Raw genomic sequence first — 23119 nt, 5'->3', positions numbered from 1 at the left:
ATGGAGTTCAGGAGAGCTGATGGAGTAAGCTGGGAGTGGCTTGTGGTTTGCAGTAACAAATGGTCAAGAAGCAGGAGTAAAAACGACAGGGGAGCTATATAAAGAACCACTGCAGGATCAAGATACCCCTGAGTGAAAGAATTTAAATCAGTCTTTTGTTTAGCACTTTATGCCTAAACACTTTACTACCTATCTTTGTGTATGAATGTAGAGTGGCAGTGACCAGTATGCACTGTGCACATCGCACCCATATGTAGCCTGAAGGTGGAGCACACTTGTTTTTGTGGGAAAGGGTTGTTGGCTGGGAAGCAGAAAGTAGCCCATCTCTTTTCTGCATGTGGTAGTGGTGGTGCTTCTGTAAGCTGAATTGTAACAGCATTTGGTGATGGGTGAGGTGGTGATCCTCTTTATGCTAATATGTCAGCTTTTCAGGAGTATTTGCAGATTTGTGTGGAAACATGCAAGGAAGTTTCAGACTCGTAAGATGCACCATTCAAGTCTCAGTTTCTGGTAATCGTGAAGTATAGCTGTACAGAGGTCAGTGGTAGTCTTACAGGAAACCTGTGAAATTCCATGTCTGTCTTTGATTGCTGTCCTGTGATAGTGAATCTGGAAGAGGTACAGAATGTGACACTGTTGGTCAGTTCATAGGGCCCTGTGGAAACTACAGTGATGGTTATGGCCTATAAAGCAGAAAGTATGGACAGCAGGTAGCAATCAGCTTCAGAGCTGATTTTATGCTTAAATCAGAACAAACTTGCACATAGATTGCAGCCTTCTGGCGGAAGACAGGACATGCATGATATGTGGTCTGCTAATGGTGACTGTTCTTTTCACTGTTGTAGAGAGACCAGTGTTCTTTTCACTGTCTGGAAGATGCATGAAATTGTTACAGCTAAATAAAGACAGTAATAGTGAGGAGGAGAAAATTCATAGGTTCATAGATTAGTACTAGGCTAACTGCCCTTGTGGGCCATTTTAAGCTTAGCCATTTACCCCATGTGAGAATCAAACCCTGCACTGTGTAAGGTAAACACCTTGACCATTATGCCAACTCTCCCACCTAACTAAAATTCACTGCAGTATGTTTTTGAAACTGCACCAGATAAAGCATTTGGATATTCTACATTGAGAAGGTGTCATCTTCCTTTAAAATACACTGCACTCCATTCAGGAGGTAAAATCTGATCTGATGCTGTCTTTTCTTTCCACCTCAGCAGATAGGTATGTCTGATTTGAGGCCAGCAACTACATTTTGGTTCCAAGGCTCAAGCTTCTACCCTCTCGCAAAAGGCACCGCCACCCCTACTGCCCTCAGGTCTTGTTTGCTGCACTAAACAACAGATGCATTTTCTAGGGTGTAGCTCTTTACTTAAGATGTTATCTTGGTTTTGGAAAGTCCTTTGCCCTTCTTTTTTGTTATTCCTTACTATTTTTTCTTTGCAAATTTATATGTAGCTTTTATTTCTATTAAAAAATGTCATTTTTAGTTTTAAGTCTTTGTGGTTGGTAGCGTTAAGTTTGATAGTTTCTGTTTTCTGTGTTATCTTTTATAACAAGGGTGCTATTTTTGGACTTAGCCATAACAAAACCAAGCAAATACTAATATTTGGTGGTGAGCACTTTCCTTCTCTTTTCTCACTGAGTGTGCACTTGGAATATGTTGGATTAGGCTTTAAAAATGTGTGGCCTATAGAAATAAGATTATGCTGCAGGATCCATAGGACAAATGTATTTTCCTATTTGGGCACTGCCTATCTTGATGAGGACTGTGATTTCTGTCCATCCTTTTGTCAGAGGGTGCTGTCAGATTGCCATTCAAAGTTTCTTCCTGCCCAGGTGGAGGAATGTGTTCCTTCTGTTTTTGGGGTCACCTTATTCCAAAAAGGAAGTTGTGAAGATCAAGAAGCATAGACCTAAGAAAAGGACAAGGATAGAGATCCCCTCTAAGGATAGGTCCAAAGAAATGTAGAATAGGTTTCCAGATCAGTCTTCGGTACAGGGATCATCTCCGAAGGCTCCTCGGCATTTGGATCCAATATTGTCTTCAATGGTTCTGGGTTCTGACATGTTTGGATTCAATACCAGCCATTCTTGATGTGCTGGATCTGGTGTTTTCATCTGACCCCCCCCCCCCCCGCCAATAGGCAGGGCACCGATCCTGCAGACCACCCTTGGTGGCCTCCTCTTTTAGATCACTGAGGTTTTCTAGGAGCCCATCCAAAGCAGATTTGGACAAAATTATGACCACCTTGAAGGAACAGCTACAGGTGGGGATGTCAAGACATTGCCTTTGTACTCCCATGGTCCTTTCTACTAATGTGGTCTGCTTGTCAGATCCGTTGGTTTTGGATTAGAGTGCTTCCCATGTGGTCCCCCCTGCAAACCTGGGTGTTGTAAACTCTGGTAATTTCTCTGCCCATTCTACTTTCAGTCTGAGTGGGTCAGTATCAAGGCTCTGGGGTCAACTCTGAGGTTTTGCCTACCACTTGGGGCATTAGCTTTTGAAAGCTTCAACACCATAATCTGCCTCTGATCCTAGCAGGGTGACTTCCAGGGAGGACTACTTTCAGGTTCATCGTACCCATGCATGCCCTCCTCGTGACCTGCTTCAGCATTCAAGAAGATTCTCCCCCAGATGAGAAAGTGGGCAACCTGCATACTCAGATCCAGTCCTAACCCTTACAAGTTCTTGATCTTCAGTACAGAATCATCTGTCTTTGGGATAGCGGACACCAACCAGCCTCAAACCAACCTAAATTGTATTTTCCCCTATTGTTTTCAAATCCTTCTCTGTGTTTTCCCCAGTGGAGGAACATAGGAAGCACAAATATAAAAGGAGCCATTGAGATATCCCCCACCCCACAGAAGTCTTTGACTGAAGACATTGACCTCGACCAAAGGGAAGGATTCCTCAAGATCTCCTCTAGAATACATCTCCTTTGGAGAAGTCTTTGAATTACTCAGACAAAGGGGAGGTTGGTCCACCACTGCCTCTTCCCCAGAGGATTCGTGTTACTCTAAGCTTTTGGTGCAGGTTTATCTATGACCTGGGTGGTTCCCCTGTGGATGGACTAGTTGACATTGGAAGGAACCAGATATTGTAGAACTTATCCCTCACAGATAGGATATGTTGGAGTAAGGGGCCCAAAGTGGATGCCATTGTGGTGGATGCAGACTGTTGGAAGGAACTGTCTGAGGAGAGTGACTGTGTCCACTCCCCTAACAGAGTGCTGTAGGCAGATAGTGTGTTTATGCTTATGCTTTACTGCTGAACTACATGGCTCATTTGATTAGACTGCAGAAGGATTTCACTAAGGAACTATCAAATCCCTGACAGTTGTGATATGACATTGGAGTCTCATTTGGAAACTATACAGTCTATTAGTAATTTGTTCATGCATATCATATCTAATGCAGTGGATGGCTTGACCAGAGCAGCACACATTTGCCTTGCTATTCTCTACTATGCCTTGATGTGCTTGTGTGACTTTGTGGAATGCTTCAAGACATCCTTCTGGAATGCTGCTTTCAATGGGCCAACCTTATTTGGTCTCAAGGTCAAAGGCACCTTAACCAGAGGAAAGTAGAATGGCAAAACTTTTTTTGCTGGAATCCTTTTCTCCACACCTCAGAGTTCCTTTTCTTGTAACCAGAATCACTTTCGGTGGTGGCCAGAAATACCAAGCATTCTTCTGTTTTACAGATTTTCACCTCTCCTCAGAAACCCTCCATTAGGAAGACACCTATAGAAGCAAGTGAACAAAGTACACTGTTTGGGCTAGTTCTTAAGGGTCTTAATCCTTTCTTGGCACATTTGACATCAATATTGGATTTCCCAGCCGATCTTTTCCATTTGGGGCTAGTCATGGTATGATTAAAGTGCATTTAGCTGCCATTTCCAATTTTATGTGGGAGACTAACTTGCTTCTATCTCTTCGTTGAGACTTTAAAAATGTTCTTAAGAGGACATTTATTTTGCAGCCCGTATTGAGGAATCCCATACCTTCCTGGGATAGCAGTATCTTGTTAGTCTTACCAAGCCACTTGTTTGAGCCTGTATCTTCAGCAGATGTAGAATTTTTGTCTTGGAAAATGTTTTTGATAACAGTGATGTCAGCTGGGAGGGTTTCAGAATTAGTCTTTATCATGTAGACCTCCATACTTAATTTGTCATAAGGATAAAGTTTCCTTCAGGACCAATCTAGCCTTTATTCCTAAGGTGACTTCAGAGAGTAACTTAAATTGGACTGTCCACCTACTGGTCTTTCCAAAGTTTTCAAACAAGGGTGAAGAAGTACCTAGTTCTTTGGATGTCCACAGTCATCTTAATTTTTTTACTTCCACAGTACAGAGGACTTTAGAAAACATTAAGCAGTCATCTATTTACTACTTTTCTAAGGGTAAATTGGGTTCCAGTATGTTTAAGGTTACCTTGTGAAGGTAGCTGAGGGATTGTATTAAAGGGCATACGGATTGTCACTGCCCTCTAACCCAAAGGCATGTTTTGCCAGAGCAGTTGCAGCATTTGTAGCATTTTTAACCATCTTTTCATTGATGATATTTCACAACAGCTGCATGGTCTACATTTCATACAGCTGGCTCTCATTACAAGGTCAATTTACAGTCCAGATCCAGAGCTTCCTTTGGTTCTACTATTCTCCGGTATGGCCTTCCTTAATGTCTCTTGAGGTTATTCTAGCTAGGAATTCTGTCCCATTTGTTGAGGTGGATGGAAAAGATCACATTGCATATGTAGAGCTACTTGCATTAACACTGAATTAAAATGGTGACTTTTTTTTTCAAATTGATTTGGTAGTAATGCTGAATTCTCACACATTGTAGCTGCCAAAGTCATTGGTGGAATATATACAAAAATTATGTATTTACCATAATGGTAGATCCAAATTGTTTTCTTCTGTCCATGTTGGCGTTCCTGTTTTTCCTCCCCTGTCCAAATTTTCATTGTTTTGTGGGGTCCATATCAGCATCTTGAATGCTGACAGTATCGAATTTGGTATTGTTGCATTGAGAATGCCAAAAGGGCAGAACGTCGAACGAGTAAACGGAAATCTCTGTAAGGGGAGATTTCTATCTACCTCAATGTAGTGTGGTCTCGGAGTTGGTGTATTTAAGTAGCGGGGGGTGTGGGGGAGTGCAGGGGGGCTTGCCCCCCTCCCTACACCCTTTAGTTTTTTTGGAGGGGGGTTTATTTTTTTTTATCGGCATTCGAAAATGTAATAGGTCGATCATTTCAGTTCGACATTTAGTGATTCGACCTATTACATTTTCGAAATGCTGATATAGACCCGTTTTTGTGGCACCTACTGGTATACACTGGGCCTTCCTGGGGCCTTTCTTGGTTGCAATCCATTTTAATTGCTCTTTGTGGTTAGTGTTTTTTTTTATTTTTTTTTGTTTAGTAACAGTATTTCCTATCTCATGATTGATAATGATGTTCTTGGGTGCAAACTTGATCTGAGGGCATTGCATTTATGGGAGAGGAACTTGAGCCTTGCAACTGTAATTTAGCTGCTGGCCTCAGATTTGTCCATATCCAGTATAGTCTTTTGTTGAAATGGACAGAAGAAAACACTGCTATATAGTTATGGTAAGTGCATAACATTTGTATATATCCCACCAATGAGTTTGGCAGCTACAATGAGTGAAAATTCAGCTTTACTGCTAAAAAATAATTGAAAAAGTCACCATTTTAATTCATTGCTAGTTTGCTAAGCAGTGATAGTAATGTTTGAAAGATTATGAAACGTGAAGCACCATTACCCACAGATTAAATTGAATTCCAGAAAACATAGTTGCTATACCCCCCCCCCCCCAAAAGAAAAAAGTACATCTGTGGTGTTTGGTAAGCAGTGCTAATGCAAGTAGCAGTAGCCACATTAGTGGCACGAAGTGCATTTCTCTTTTGTGTTGTGAATACATTCATTTTATTTTTTTTTTTTTGGATCATGTATGTGTTATGCAACCAGTAGCCACCTCCACTGGCTCTTACTTGTGAAAACCAATGAGTATGCATTATATACTATCCTTATTTATATCTAAAAAGAAATGTCTTACTTTTTAATAGCAATCTGTTGTAGCAAGTTTGTGGATGCGTTTTTTTACAAACAGCATCCCCTGCAGATAATAAAGCTTGAATTATTGCCACACTGTCGTGGTTATATATTGATTGATTTTTATTTATTTATTTTGCTAGGGTAGAGCACTTATCAAATGTTACCATTTGCAGGCTCAGCCTGCGTTACATACATAGTAACAACATTAAAGTAACATTAATGTTATAACTAAATTGTCCAGTATAGTGACATAACACAACATAGATGTAAAAAAGAAAATGCACATAATTACAAAAAGAATTAAAGGTAGTAGGATCAGGATTATACAGTGCATCAAACAGGTGTTATAGGTGAAGTAAATGTGGACCAGCCAAAAGAACAGACATAGTATATATTAGTATGGAGTTAAACTTTTGCAGTAAAGAGAGTAGAAATGTTAGAATACTAAGAGCTGCAATAGCAGAGCTAATAACAGGAGATGTGGGTGCCAGATATATAATAGGGAATGGACAGGGCAGATGGGAAAGCAGTGGGTATGAGGTTATAATTTGAAGAGGTTAAGAAATTAAGCAGCCAAGGATTTCTGAGATGAATAATGCAACTATGGGAGTTGCGTGACATAACATATGATGTTATGTTGTCCCATCGGCCATATACTAAAGCTCGAGAGCTTCTACTGGCTCGAGGCTGAGTCCTATCCCATGGTGCTTAGCGACTGTTCTCTCCGATCTTGTTTGCCGCTAGAAGCTTCGGGATTGTCTTCACTGGCTCAGGCTTGTAAAATTTTATATGTTATATCTTTATACTAGTTATCTTCTAATTACTATCTCTTCTCACCTACTAGTTTTATCGTAGTAGCCTCGTGCTATTTTTCTATCATAAACTTTGTAAATTTTTCTCTTTGCGGCTGTTTTTTTCTTTGGGCCTTGTTGTCTCCTTAAGAATCCGTTTTAGTTAGAGGATTCTTGTTCCTTCTCTTCCCCTCTTAGGCGTCATTGTTTAAGTTACAGGGTCTCCTCCGGTGGTGGAGATAGTTGTTTAACTTCCTCCTCCCTTTCCTCCTCTTCTTTTTTATTAAAAAAAAAATATATATATATATATATATATACATATATATATATATATATATATATATATATATATATATATATATATATTGTTCTGTCTTACTATCTTTCTCTTTCCGTTATTGTGTTTAGCCGTAACAGGCTATAGTGTTTTTTCCTTATAGTTAGGCATGTCTAAAGAACCAGCTAAGGAACACAAGTCAGGATATAAAAAGTGCAATTGCTGCACACAAAAAATGTTCATATCTGACGGACACACTAGTTGTGTGTACTGTCTGGGATCACTACATCTCCAAGATTCCTGCTCCATCTGCCATAGTTTTAGCACTAGGGTCTTACAGGAGAGGAGGAATAGGCTCATCTTAAGGGACTTATTGAAAGTGGATGAAGGCAATCAAACTACCAAATCGGACTCTTCTAAAAAGGCTGCTTTATCGGTTCTGGTGTCTGAGCCGATGAGCAGCATCAAAATTGCTACTTCCTCGGCTCCAAAAGTTGTAGGGCCCGAAAAATATAGTTCTCCCTCGGTTCCATCTGTTTCATCGGAACCGTTGAGGTGTAAAAGGAGTCTGTCACCGTCCTTGGAGGCTGTTCGCCCAGTGCCATTATCTCCTTTATTACAGTCGGTGGCAGGTAGCCACAAATCTTTGAGTCATTCCTCTAGATGCTCCAGGCTATCGGATGATGACATGCAGTGGGTAGTGAAGAGGTTGCTTCGGACCCGGGCCCTAGCAGAAATTCTCTCGAGCCCAGCCCATCGAATCGTGGAGCCGACAACGGTACCCCCGACTATGGCTATTCCTCCTCCAACTCAAACAACTCAAACAAGCCAGAGAGTATGGAAGTCGTTGTGCTGGAACCGCCAGAGCCAGTAATCACTACTGATATCTCGGCTCTGACATCTGCTCTGGTTTCCACAATGCTCTCTTCCATCGAGGGACCTGGGGGCCGACACTCCCTGGTCGGCTCCGGGGGGGAGAGTTGAGTCGGACCCTTGTCGGAACTGGCTCTCCCACTCGGCGCCTCGGCTCAGGTGAGTTTGGCTCCCACATTAGCCTCGGAGCCACCCTCCTCGATGCCGCGGAGATCTCCCAGCCTCTCTGGGCTGGAGTCTCTTTCGGCCCAGGACGGCGGTTCCTTCGAGGTGATGTGGAGTGTGCTCTCCACTGAGTCTTCTCCACCTTCAGCTCCAGCCTCTCTTCCTCCTAAGGGACCGGTGTCCACCTCTTCATTATCCCTCCATCATCCACAGAGTAGAGAGCCAGTATTCCAGGAATCCACAATGGGTGGATCCTCCTCTTTCGATACCTCACAGGAGCATCCCCCTCGAGGAGGTTCCTCGGAAGAGACGGTGTAAGAGGAAGCACATAGATTCCCCCTGAGTCTGTCATTTCTGATACTGACTTAGAGGATTCAGAAGGGTCCCCATGGTCACCCTCTGAGGATGTCTCCTTTTCAGACATCCTGGAAATCCTTAAGCAGAGGGGTGGCTGGAAGTCCCTTTCCCCATCTGAAGATGAGTCGGTATACCTGGAGGCATTTGGCTCTCGCCCCTCCACCTCTTGGTTGTCTCCACCTTTCGACCCACACCGGGCTTTGGTGAGTCAAAAGGTGTGGGACTCTCTGGACTCAGTGGACCCCGTTGGGAGGCCTAATAAATTCATTACAGCCCCGGAAGATAGGCAGTATTTAACAAAAGGGGTTCCTGTAGATGCAGTGGTGGTGGCAGCGGCCACAAAGAAGGAGTTAGCTGAAACTTCTATATCTGTCCATCCACGAACAAGGATTCTCATAGGATGGATAGATACGGGAAGCGTATGTTCTCCTTAGTGGCCTTTACCTTACGGTTGCTGAATTATTTGTCGCACTCCTCTCGTCTTTAGAGGGATCTCTTAAAAGAGTTGGGAGATACCCTACAAGGTGCTACAGCCCAGGACTTATCTGATAAGGTTAATTCCCAGCTTGCAATCTTAACCTCCATCTCTAACTCCTCCATGCACCTCCTATCTTATGCAGCCGATGGAGCGAGCAGAGGCAGCAGGCACAGGAATAGCTCTTCGTAGACATTCCTGGATGCGCCTTTGCGAGTTTGCTAAACCCTTCCGATCTTCCTTTATTGACACTTCCTTTGATGGCTCATCATTGTTCGGGCCGAAAGTGAAAGAAACTCTCACCAGGAGCCAAAAAGATGGTAAGACTCTGCCATTGGAGTCCATTTTTCTGCTTCTACCAGACCTTATCCTAAAGGTCAAAAGAGCGGAAAAATGTAGTTTCGTAAGTCCAAAGGAGCCTTATCTGACACTCATGGTGATCCTTCCCCCAAGGACAGAGGGGGAAATAGCAGAAGACGCCATCCACGTGGCAGAGGGAGTCCACATAACCAGGGTGACAGAGATACGTTCTCTGGTAGGCCCTTCCAGCGCTCCTGAAAGGAGGCCCACCTGTCCACCTCTGGAGGCATTTGGGGGGAGACTATCGCTGTACTCAGAAGCCTGGCTAAATTTGACTCAAGACAAATGGGTACAGTCCATTTATATCCAGGGGATACAACATTCCCTTTCACTGTCCACCTCATCCGCCCAAGTTTATCCCAGACATTCCACCTGGTCAAAGGGATCAAGCAGCACTAGAAATCCAAACATTGCTAGAAAAAGAGTCATCCAAGAAGTCCCCGCAGACTAACTAGGATCCAGAATTTACTCAAGGCTCTTTTTAGTTCCAAAAAAGACAGGGGACTGGAGACCCATACTGGATCTCAGCAGACTAAACAAGTCGGTGAAAAGTCAAAGTTCTGGATGGTAACACTGCAGTCTATACACCCATTTCTGGGAAAAGACAATTGGATGTGCTCGTTAGGTCTTTCGGACGCATACTACCACATAAAGATGGACAGGTGCACAAGAAGATTTCTACACTTCCGGCTGGGAGACGCTCTTTACCAGTTCAGAGCTCTGCCCTTTGGGCTCACCACAGCCCCCAGGGTGTTTATCAAATTTATGGCAGTAGTCAAAGCTCATCTGAGACGTCAGGGATTCCAAGTGTTTCCATACTTAGACGACTGGCACCTAACTGCCACCACCAAGCAGCTACTAATCAATGCAAGAGACTACACCATCCATCTCTTTTCAAAACTAGGCATTACTATAAATGCAGAAAAATCTGCCTTGTTGCCATCACAGTGCATTATATTCACTGGTGCAGATTTAAATTCAAACGACATGTTGACATAGCTACCTCAAGAAAGGATCCAGATGTTATGCAGTCAAGTGCTTATCTTGCTCAACAAGAAAAGAGTACAGGCAAGATTTTCTTCAAAGTCCTAGGCTCTATGGCAGCGACAATAACACTACTTCCCATGGCGCGGCTTCACATGCGAATATTGCAGTGGCTACTCTTCGTTCAGTGGTCCATACAGTAGTTACCCATGTCTCACGAGATCCTCATAACACACTCCTGCAGGAAGGACCTACTTTGGTGGGTTCAGACCATTTGTACTCCCCCAACCTGTCGCTACAGTAACCACAGATGCTTCACAGATAGGGTGGTGAGGACATTATCTGGGACAGACTGTCTCAAGGGGTTTGGAAAGATCACTAGTACCATTTGCATATCAATGTCCCAGAGATGAGGGCGGTGCTTCTGGCATTGCAAGCCATTTCAAAAACTCTCTTCCCACGGGGCCTATTGCAATTCAGACAGACAATATATCGGTGGTATGGTACATCAACAAACAGGGGAGAACCAGATCCTACCCCCTATGTCGAGAGGCCCAGAGAGTTTGGCAGTGGGTGATACCTTCTCTCAATGCTTTCTGACAGCAACACATATCCCAGGGAAATCCAACGTTAAAACAGGCTAAGCAGAGCGATTCTCGTGCCTCACGAGTGGTCCCTCAATCAGGAAGTTGCAAATCGAATTTTTCGCAAATGGAGTCAGCCTTGCCGCGACCTTTTTGCCACTCCCTTCAATACCAAATGCAGCAACTACTTTGCCCTAATCTCCCCTCTGTGAGAATCACCGAGGGATACACTGGTTCACGATTGGCCCCTGGAACTTCATGCCTTCCCCCCTTTCCCTTGATTCCAAAGGTTATCCAGAAAGCAAAGTTGTTGAGTCGCAGGTTAATTCTCATTGCGCCTTACTGGCCTCATCAGATTTGGTTCCCCTTTCTTTGTCCTCACCTTCAGGAGGACCCATGGATCCTGGACCCAGTGCCAGATGATCTGACGCAGTCAGGAATGCTCCATTCTACTCTCTCCACACCCTCAAGCTGACAGCTTGACTTCTCCACTTCTGAACAGGCTTCCGGAATTATCCCCTGCAGTTAATCACATTCTAGTCTGCTCGCACAAGCAGATGACTAGGAAACTTTATGCAAGCAAATTGAAGAGGTTCTCTTGTTGGGCTAACAAAAAACCATATAGATCCCTTTACAGCATCTATACCTGCAATTCTGGAATTCTTGACAGAAACCTTTAATCAATGAGCAGCAGCCACTATTCAAGTTCAGTTAGCTGCTATTTCTAATTATCATGTGGGAGATTCAGGATCTAGTCTTATGTCCCATAGATCATGCAAAGCTTTCCTCAAGGGTACGTTTATGTTAAAACCACCCTTCAGAGAACCTTCTCCTTGGGACCTCAATCTAGTATTATCATCTTTGATCCTGCCTTCTTCCAAACCAGCATCATCTTGTTCATTTAAATTTTTATCTTGGAGAACACTCTTCCTGACAGCAATTACTTCAGCCAGGAGAGTATCAGAGTTGCAAGCCTTGTCTATTCTTCCACCCTATTTGATCTTCCACAAAGATAGAGACTCCCTCAGAACAAATCCTTCCTTCTTGCCGAAAGTTTGTTCTCAAGCGAATTTAAACCAAAATATAGAATTACCAGTGTTTTTTCCTAACTATAGCAACAAGGCAGAGTATAAACTCCACCAACTGGATGTGCATAGACATTTGCGTTTTTACTTGCATAGGACCAAAGAATACAGAAAGTCAGACCAATTATTGGATGTGCATAGACATTTGCGTTTTTACTTGCATAGGACCAAAGAATACAGAAAGTCAGACCAATTATGTCGCCTATTCAGAAAATAAAAAAGGTTTGGCTATCTCAAAAGTTACCTTGCCCAAATGGCTTACTGAGACCATCACATATGTCTGATTCCCACAATAAAGAACCGCCAAGGAAAATCAAAGGGCATTCAACTAGAGCGGTATCTACCTCCATTGCCTTTCAATCCAGACTTCCATTGGATTCAATTTGTGCTGCCGCTACTTGGGTTAACCCTCGTACTTTTATTACTCATTACAAAGTAGATGTGACCTCCCGGAACAGGGCATCCTTTGGTTCCACTGTGCTGAAGAGTTTATTCCCTTGAGCCACCCAAGAAAAAGGTGCTGGGGACTCTGTCCCAACCAGCAAGAATGAAGGCGAGATGGGACAACATAACATAAAGAAGTTATGTACTCACCATAAAGCTCATGTTTGTTGTCCGGTATCTCGCCTTCAGTCTTGCGTTTATCCCAACCATCTCCCTCCTGGAGGATCTAGAGGAAATTTCTCAAAAATTGGCAGATAAGGTCTGATTCCCTACTTGCCCTTTCTTGTCAATTTTATGACAGTATGTTTCATATATTATCTTTTTGGATATTGAATATATCATAGGAATCTTTCTCCCTCAAACGAGATCTGGGGAACAGCCGCTAAGCACCATGGGATAGGACTCAGCTTCGAGCCAGTAGAAGCTCTTGAGCTTTAGTATATGGCCGAGTCAGAGCTGAGTTTCGGCTTTGAACCCAACCAGCAAGACTGAAGGTGAGATACTAGACAACAAACATGGAACATTATGGTGAGTGCATAACTTCTTTTTCTGACATGTGCATTTATATTGTTAACTTGGGTACTGTTTGAACTGATGTTGGAATTGCTTGTAGTCATTAATTTCGATAAGATCAGGTGGCAAAGATTGCCACAGGGAAGGAACAAGAGCAGAGAAGCTGTGGTCTATGGAATGAAGTTTTGTGGATGGAGTTAGGAGAGTAGGGCCGTTAGTCGATTTGGCTTCTAAGGTTGTAGTGTCTGGATGTAGTTAGTCTCATAGATAGGGGGATGGAGTGATTTGGCATAGGGGTTTGAAGAGAAGGAAGCCAAGGAGGAGGTTGGCTTTGTTCTGAATGGAAAACCAGTTTGCCTTTTCCAAGGTGTTGCAGTGATGTTCATGCTGAGGGGATTTGGTGATGAAACAACAGATTTTATTAGAAAGAGGTTTTAATGTGGTGTGACCTAGAGGAAGTCTTTATTATATTTTTGCCAGCTACGCACTTTTTTGTCTGAGATTGCTCGAGCAGGTTGTGGGAGGAAATGAGATCTTTTGAGCCCAGAATAGGAGGTAGTTGACTTTGAATCTGACTTTCTGAATGTGGTGTTGAAACGAAATACCAAGGTATCTAAATAATTTGGCAGATGCAGTTGTTGTCTAGGTGTTTGATATGCATAGCGCTAGTGACTTTGAGACTTTTCTTTTGCCAAACGGCATTGACTTTTTTTTTTTTTTTTTTTTTTTTTTTTAGTTGAGATTTTTTTTAGAACAAAGCCAATTGTTTTACTTGAAGGTTAGCTTGAAGTTTATTTTGTATGATGTTGTTTGAAAGTTTGTATTTATAGATGGCCCACATCATCAATGTAAAGGAGGGGGTGTAGACGAGGTAGGTCGAAAAGCATTTTATTTGTAAAAATGTAGAATACTGTTGGTACAAGAATTGATCCTTGAGGAACCTGTGAAAAAGCGAAGGCTGCATCTGATAAGGGAGACCCAATTTTAACTATAAGAGTTTGGTTCGTCAAAAAATCTTTGAACCTTTGGATAGATTCAGAACTTGCACCAATATCTTGTAAGATAATAGGATGGAGTGGCCACCCAGGTCAAAGGTAAAGGTAAATTCAGTGAATACTGCCAAGTGTTAGGGTACCTTCCTTCATATTAGTGAGGATGTCATTGGTCAGTGTTCAAAGAGCACCCATGGTACTTCTACCTGCCCAAAGGCCATGCTGCTTCCAAGAAAGTAAGTGGTATTCATCAGGATAGGTGGTGAGTTGCTTATAAATGATTTTTTTTAGGTATTTTACCAGGGGTAGGAAGTATGAAGATTGGAGGGAATTGGGAGGCTGAGGAAGGTTTGTAATCTTTTGGTACAGCTCTGTCAAAGACTGATTTCCAGATACAGCACATAGTATTGGTTGTGAGGCTAAGGTTGTTGGTGGGTTTTAGTGGAGTGAGGCTAAGGTTGTTGGTGGGTTTTAGTGGAGTAACTATGAAGTCTCTACAGTGCTAGAGAGGCAAGGGGCAAAGGTTATCAGAACCAGAGGGAGAGTGTAGAGGAATCTTATCTAACAGAGGTGCAATTCGTATGTTTGTGATTTTGGTGAAGTAGAAGAGTGTGAGGAATTTTGTGGAATTTGGATGGATTTGTATGGTATAAGATGTAATGTTCTGCTGCGGTCGAGTGAGTTTTAAAGTCATGCAGGGAGGTGCGTGTATATGTATGTGCCTTCTATGAAGGTTGGATGCCAGGCTGGCAACTCAACACCGTAAAAATATGATATAGCATGACACTATGCCCAGCTAGAAAAATAGGATGCGAATCAATGTGGTAAATATAATATTTGAAGAAATGGTTTTAGTTGTGGTAATTAGTTTTGAAATAATTTTCTATAATGGCAAGTAGGAAAAGGGCATTTGAAGAAAGACAGTGATTTTATCAAGCTTGCTGTGTATACTTTTTGCATTAAGAAATGTACAAGACAGAGAATAGAATGGTTGATTTTTTTTTTTTGGAAATTTCTGGAGTGCTGGTGTGATGTAGGTGGTGGTTGGCACGTTGTAGTCAGATAAAAATAGAATTGGAAAGAGGAGTGGATGAATTGTAAATATTGAAAGAGTGATGCCATGCTGGGACTAGGAGAAAGGGCACCACTGAGTTTGTATATATCAGCTGTTGAGGCAGGAGAAGTGGGAGAGATTTGTATTTACTGAAGAAAGTGGTACATCTCACTGCTGCATGTTTGAGAAATAGGTTGGCTAATACTAGAGACTGAAGAAAATAACGGAAGATCTTTAATCTGGAATAACAGAGGTTGTGGGATTGTTGTTGGGTTATTGTTATATTGGTAGTATTCAGTGAACATCAAAGGGTGAGAGTTTGTCAGTTATAAGCATGACCTTGTTTTTGGTTTTATTGTTTAAGTGATCTTGCAGTTTGGTGTATTTTAGAATTTGTCACTTTAGGGAGGAAGTTTTTATGGGAACAGTGGGTGTGGAAAAGAGTTTGTTTGTTGGCAGGGGGTGGTAGGGGTGTGAAGTGGGGACCCTCCATGTTAATTAGTTTGAGCCTCTGCACATCACTGAGGAAGAATGAGTAGTGCGCTGGGAATTGGGTAGGAAATCAAGTAAAGATTTGGGTCAGAAACCAATTTATTAAACAGTAAATTAAATGTTCAGGAATGAGTGTAATATCTCATAATTTTTAAATTAGTCGGACCATTACGCGAGTCATGCAGCCCTGTAACACAAGATCTGAAGTAGGGACTTCATTTGTCAGCAACCTGTGGGTCTTGAATCCGATATCGGATCCGAGCCGGCAACTTGTTTCATAGCTAATGGATCCGAGTTCCTAGCTCCTCCCCTCACCCATAATCCCCTGCCAACCCTCCATGACCTCAGATCTAGTTTGCCGCGCTTGTGGATGGCTGGATTCTTTTGAGCTCTTAGCGAATTTGTCAGTTAGTGTGATTTTATTTAACTTTCCTCTATAGTTAAATTTAAAAAGTGTGTAAGAGTCAGGTTCCCTGTATTTTATATTTTTTTACATAGTTTTTTCCCTCCCTTCGCTGGTCGTTAGTGAGTGTGTGTGTGTGTGTGTGTGTGTGTGTGTGTGTGTGTGTGTGTGTTTGTTTGTATTTTGGGGCCTGTGTGTTTGTGTAGCACTTTTCTTTTCTCAAGTAAAGTATGGCTGAGGCCCCAAAAGCCATTTTTTCAAAATGTACCGACTGTGGCCATAAGCTCTCCCCGGCTGATGGCCACACTCGGTGCGTTCAGTGCCTTGGGGTTGAACACCTCTCCTCAGGCTATACCATTTGTGCAGCGTTCAACCCCAGGGCACTGAAAGAGCGGAGGTCGAAGCTGGTCCTGGCGGGACATTTGCCACTCCTGCCCCTCTTCCTCCGGCCAGGACTCAAACTCCCTCTAAAGCGCCGGAGGACAGGGAGGCTAGGAAGGAGAAACGGAGGGAGAAGCACCACAAGCGGCGGGCCGAGGCCTCCACTTCGGCCCCGCCAGCTAAGCGGGCTTCTCCCTCCACAGCTTCTAGGTCTCCTCCTCGGCTCCAATCTCCTTGCTTCTCCCCAGGGCCCGAGGAGGAGGAGGAGGCCCGATCTCCATCGAGGTCATCGAGGCGGCATTCCAGGCCTGCCTCGGTGGCCTCGTCGAGATCAACTTTCAGCATGTCAGATGCAGACTTAGACTGGATGATGCGAAGACTCATCCAGGCCCAGCTGCGGATGGGAGTGCTCTTGCCCCCCCCCCCTTCAGGGGGGAGCTTGACACCCTTTTTCGCTCCAATTGCTCCTTCTCGGGTTCGGAGCGTTCGGAGCCGAGCAGCGTCGGAGCCGGGGGTGGGTCGGCGCCGACAGTACTTGGTACTTCGGATCCGACCCTGCCCTCGAGTGTGTCGGATCCGATCTCTCAGTGCCGTGGGCCGAGCTTCGGATCCGAGGGATTCAGTGTGCCTTCAGCTCCGTCCAGGTCGGAGCGCACTGGTCCTTCGGATCCGATGGTCTCGGCGCCGGCTCTCGGAGCCCAGGGAGAGCGGTTCCCCCTCTGCCTTCGATGTAGTGGAGAGGGCTCTGTCGAGAGCATCCGGACCCCCGGCCTTTGTCTCGGCTCCACCCTGCACTCCCTCTCTGCTGGGCCAGGCTTCCATCACCCGGCCTCAGGGACAGCCTGATTCAATGTCCCAGGTTGTTCCATTGGAACAGGATGTTGCTGGCGAGACCTCCTCGGACAGCCCCCCCCCTGAGGAAGTGCCTCGCAAGCACAAGTGCAAGAGGAGGCACGTGGACTCCCCTGAGTCCTTAACTGAGGACACGGACTTGGATGAAGGGGAAGGCTCCCCAAGATCACCCCCTGAGGTTGTCTCCTTTGGAGACATCATGGAAATGCTTAGGATCAGAGGTGGGTGGTCTGCCCCCAAGGCTTCCTCCGACGAGTCCGTGTTTCTGGAGGCATTCGAAGCAGGCCCGTTTACCTCTTGGGTGTCCCCTCCGGCCGACCCCCTGGTGGACCTTATTACCACCAGGGTGTGGAAGGACCCGGACACCGTTGAGCCAGTCCCCAAATGCCCGGACAGGATACTGAGCCCCCCCGCAAACCGGTCACACTGGAGAAAGGGTCCCCCCCGTAGATGCCATGTTGACGGCGGCAGCCACGAAGAGGGAACTAGCTCAGGAGAGCCCCTCAGTCCATCCACCGAGCAAGGAGTCCCGCTCGATGGATCGCTTAGGGAAGCGAGTTTTTAGTTCTGCGACCTTTTCGGTAAGGTCTCTGAACTATATGGCACATGTCATCAGGATGCAGCGGGATCTTATCAAAGAATACGCTGCCTCCCCCCCTGAGTCCATGTTGGTGGAGGACAAACAATTGTACTCCACCCGAATGGCCACTCTGAGATCTATTTCAAATACCTCTATGCGGCTATTGTCCCACGCCACCGAGGGAGCCGCTAGAGCTAGCGGAGCGGGCCTAGTCATGAGACGTCAGGCTTGGCTCCGTCATTGTGACTTTGCGGAGCCCTTTAAAGCGTCCTTTGCGAACGCCCCTTTCGATGGTTCTGCCCGTTTGGCAAAACAGTTCGCGAGACACTTGTCCAGAGCGAGAAGGACGGGAAGACGTCTGCCGTCGGAGTCCGCTTCTCTGCTCCCCAGCGGTACTTTTCAAAGAACCAAAAGGGTCAGAAGAAGATGTGGTTCCGGAAATCGCAACATTCCCAACCCGCTCCGGACAACCAGTCCTTCCGTGGCAGAGGAGGACAAGGGAGGATGCCACCCCAGGGGCAGAGGGGCTCCGAGGAACTTTGGGTCCAGAGAACCTTTCTCTGACCGGCCCACGCAGCAGCCCTGATGGGTTGCCCAACTGCTCCACTCTGGAGGCAGTCGGGGGGCGCTTCTCAGAGCACCTAGTGGCATGGGAGTCCATCACGACAGACCACTGGGTGCTTCGAATTATATCCAGAGGATACAAAATCCCATTACTTCATGTCCCCAAATTCAAGAACCTCCCCGATGTACCACCCGATCAGAGGGAGGCTGCAGCCGCAGAGATTCAGCAATTGCTAAGAAAAAGAGCCATCCAGCCCGTCCCCCAAGACCAGCTCGGATTAGGGTTCTACTCCAGGTTCTTTTTGGTGCCAAAAAAGACGGGGGTCTCGAGACCAATTCTAGACCTGTCCCGTTTGAACCTGTCGGTAACCAAGGAAAAATTCCGAATGGTCACTATTCAGTCTATTCTTCCCCTTCTAAGGGAGAACGATTGGATGTGCTCTATAGAACTCAAGGATGCGTACTACCACATTCTAATGGACAGACGATCCAGGAGGTTCCTCCGCTTCCGGCTGGGAGCCAGTCACTACCAGTTCAGGGTCCTTCCCTTTGGCCTCACCACAGCCCCCAGGGTGTTCACCAAGGTATTAGCAGTGATAGCGGCCCACCTGAGACTCCAGGGAATGCAGGTCTTCCCGTACCTGGATGACTGGCTCCTGACCGTTCCAACAAGGCATCTACTTTGCTCAGCCAGAGATTTCTTTCTCCGCCTATTCCCCCAGTTAGGCATCACCATCAATGCCAACAAATCTTTTCTGGCCCCGACACAAGTCATAGAATTTATAGGAGCCAGAATAGACACCAGAGATCTATGAGCCTTCCTGACGTCGGAACGACTACGGAATTTGCAACTTCATGTGCGGGTCATCCTCCAGTCAGAAGCACCACCGGCGGAATTGGTCCTGAGGGCGCTGGGCTCCATGGCGGCAGCGATAACGCTCCTCTCATGCACCCGTCTGAACATGCGGGTACTGCAGTGGACCCTTCTAGTACAATGGTCCTTTCTGTCCTTTCCTCTCCATCACCCCATCGCTATCAGCAAGGCTTGCAGGAGGGCCCTATTATGGTGGCTTCATGCTCCGGATCTCCATATGGGCCGACCCTTCTGCACCTCTCCCCCTCTCGCCACGGTGACCACGGACGCCTCCCGCCTCGGGTGGGGGGGGCATTATTCAGGCAGGACCGTCCAAGGCACGTGGAACGATACAGAGACCTCCCTGCATATCAACGTTCTGGAGATGAGAGCGGTGCTGTACGCATTGCAAGCACTTCAGAATCTCCTCCCCGTAGGAACAATTGCAATTCAGTCGGACAACATGTCTGTTGTCTGGTACATCAACAAACAGGGGGGAACCAGGTCTTACCCTCTATGCCACGAAGCCATGAGAGTGTGGGAATGGGCGATTTCCACCAACCGCTTTCTGATTGCAACGCACATTCCGGGGTGGGCCAACATCCTAGCGGACAAACTCACCCGCATCCTTCTTACCCCTTACGAGTGGTCTCTCAACCCACTAGTAGCGAAGGAGATATTCGCAATATGGGGGCAACCCTGCTGCGATCTTTTTGCCTCTCCCTCAAACACCAAATGCGACAATTTCTTCGCTCTGATTCCCCCTCCAGGGGAAACTCCAAGAGACGCTCTGGTGCATGCTTGGCCGCCCGGTCTACTTTATGCCTATCCTCCTCTACCCCTGATGCTGCAGCTCTTACAGAAAGCCTCGCAGTTGGGGAGCAGGGTTATCCTCATTGCCCCATTCTGGCCTCGGCAAATTTGGTTCCCTTACCTGTGGTCTCACCTAGTGAATCCCCCTTGGATTCTGGATCCCAGTTCGGATCTAATCTCCCATCAGTTGGGCTTACCGACCCCAAATCTGGACAGTCTGAAGCTGACAGCTTGGTTGCTCCAGTTCCACTCCTAGTTAGGACTCCCGGTATCTCTTCACCAGTCAAAGCCATCTTTGTGGCAGCGCATAAACCTTCCACCAGGAAAGTGTACCGCAGTAAATGGAAACGTTTCTCCGTCTGGGCGGAGCATCATAATCTAGATCCCTTTACGGCTCCTCTTCCATCCATACTAGACTTCCTAACCGAACTTTTTCAGGAAGGCGCTAGTTGCTCAACTGTCAAAGTACAGTTGGCTGCCATCTCCCATTACCATGTGGGACATGACACGGGGCCCTTGATGTCGGCCAAATTGTGTAAAACCTTTCTCAAGGGCAACTTTTTGCTTAGACCCCCTATAAAAGAAGCCGTACCCCCTTGGGATCTTTCACTAGTTCTTCAAGCTCTGACTGCTCCACCATTTGAACCTGCCGCTTCAGTGGATCTCAAATACTTGTCCTGGAAAACAGCATTCCTTGTAGCCATTACTTCAGTGAAAAGAGTTTCGGAGCTTCAAGCTCTTTCTGTGAAACCTCCTTACTTGATCTTTCATCCGGACAGAGTGTACCTCAGGACCAATCCCTCCTTCCTTCCCAAAATAGCATCAGAAACCAATATAAATCAATCCATAAATCTACCGGTCTTCTTTCCTAAATATCAGAATAAAGGAGAGTACAAGCTGCATTCATTAGATGTTCATAGGCAGCTGCGTTTTTATACTCATAGAACTGCTGGTCACAGGCAATCCGACCAGCTGTTCATTTCCTTTGCCAAATTTAATTTGGGGAAAGCAGTATCAAAAATCTCCCTGTCACGCTGGATTTCCCAATGTATTCTCTTAGCGTACCAAGCTTCTGGGAGACCCGCACTTGAAGGAGTTCGCGCACATTCCACTCGTTCCATCTCTACTTCTGTGGCCTTCAAATCTAGAGTTCCATTGGATGATATTTGTTCGGCAGCCACTTGGGCCTCATCTCATACCTTTATTAACCACTAGAAACTGGACGTAATTTCTAGAGGGAGAGCATCCTTTGGCTCTGTGGTGCTCCGCAATATCCTTCCGTTATGGCCACCCAAGATTCAGGTAGCTGGGGACTCTGTCCCACAGGTTGCTGACAAATGAAGTCCCTACTTCAGATTAAGAAGTTATGTACTCACCATAACGTTCCATCTAAGTAGGTGGCTTCATTTGTCTGCAACCATCCCCCCCCCTCCTTCCCCCTGGCCTTCAGTGGATCTATGTGAGTTGTTTTATTGGAATACCCTTTTTGGGTACCTATAGAGGGGCAAACTTGATCTGAGGTCATGGAGGGTTGGCAGGGGATTATGGGTGAGGGGAGGAGCTAGGAGCTCGGATCCATTAGCTATGAAACAAGTTGCCAGCTCGGATCCGATATCGGATCCAAGACCCACAGGTTGCAGACAAATGAAGCCACCTACTCAGATGGAACGTTATGGTGAGTACATAACTTCTTATTTATATACGGACTGGGAGGTCAGTGAGGAAGGCAGCAGATCTCCTGCGACCTTTGTACTACAAGTAAGCAGGACACCAAGTGAATTGGAAGGGCCAGAAGAACAGTTGCCAAAATTGTACATTTACTACATAGGCAACTGCTTATGGAATTACTGTTGAGTGTTCCACTTTAGCAAGGCAGTTCTTTATAAAACTGAGTGTTAGGATGGTAACCCAAGGCAGTTCTTCTTGGACAAGTTTTATTTCCTTTAAAGCGGAAGGGCAGACCAGCACAGCAACTGCATGTGTAATAACTGTTGAGTGTTCTACTTTGTTAAGGCAGTTCTCCGTAAAACTGAGTGTCAGAAAGGTAACTCCAGCTCATGTCTTAGACAAAGTGTTGTTTATTTCTGCTTTGTGTACTTCATGTAACCTTTTAGAATATTCTCTGTATTTAACAATGTGGATACCAAAGTGTTATAAACACATTAGAGGTGAAGGCTTTTTCATTATGAGTTTCTTCAACTATTGCAGTCATTTTCAAAAATTGTGGGTAGAATATCCAGCTGCTTAGACTAATGAATTTTACACATTTTTTGTGGTCCTAACACATATTTAGTATCAAAGTAACACTGAATCAACAGCGATAATGAACTTCTGCAAAGAGCTTTTGGCAGATGCAGCTGTAACTGCGTGTCAGACAACATGGGGTACAATAATGGTCTGAGGGCAAAAGTGAAGGGCCAGTGCCGTGTCCTGTGTGTCGGTGTGAAGGTAAACTAGACTGCTGTAGTACTGGCACCCAGCAGAAGACTGGGTGTTGCAGCATGTGCATTGGCCAAGCTCATGAAGCAGAATTGTTTATTTTACCTTATTTGTTTTCATTTGCTAACTAGGGTAAGAGTACTGATCCATGTTGACCTTATGGAGACTCATCTGGGAACACTGTTTGGTTAAATGATCTTGCTCAGTCACACAGTAGGCAAATGGAAGTTGAGGGACTCAACCCTGCACTGCAGAGAGAAGGCAGTTAATGGATCATAGCCTCAATCCTCTGCTAAATGTCAGAGATAAAGAGTCACCATTCCCCATATAGGCAGGGTTGACCCATGCACATAGATGTGTTTGGATCTGTTGGTAACATGGTGGATGTGGCTATGGGGCATTGGGAGCTGGGGCAAGAAAGAAGAAAAACTGCAAAAGCTGCCAAGGGATACAAAGACCACCAGCCAAGTGACAATGAAGGGTGTTCATTCAACCAAAGCAGACGTACCACAAGCACATTAACACTTCACAAATATAATACATTTTCGTTAATCACAAACTTCATCAGATGCGGACCGAAAACATAAAATACACTTATATGTCATCCTACATTAACACATTTAATCAATTAAGCAAAGCAAAATTTTTAAACTCTTCTTTAAAAACTTGATAAAATGAATAAATATATAAGTTTTGTTTATTTAAATACAA

The 23119-nt window shown here is 45.1% G+C and overlaps 1 protein-coding gene across 2 annotated transcripts in view; it reads left to right on the top strand.

The window, feature by feature from the left end:
- Positions 1–23119, top strand: part of FUZ (fuzzy planar cell polarity protein) — an 876363-nt gene that overhangs the window by 120865 nt on the left and 732379 nt on the right. The window lies entirely within an intron of this gene.

This window comes from Protopterus annectens, chromosome 17.part0, assembly GCF_019279795.1.
Source record: "Protopterus annectens isolate FY-2018-M chromosome 17.part0, PAN1.0, whole genome shotgun sequence".
In the NCBI taxonomy this organism is placed as follows: Eukaryota; Metazoa; Chordata; order Ceratodontiformes; family Protopteridae; genus Protopterus; species Protopterus annectens.
This window is presented reverse-complemented; position numbering and strand designations above follow the sequence as displayed.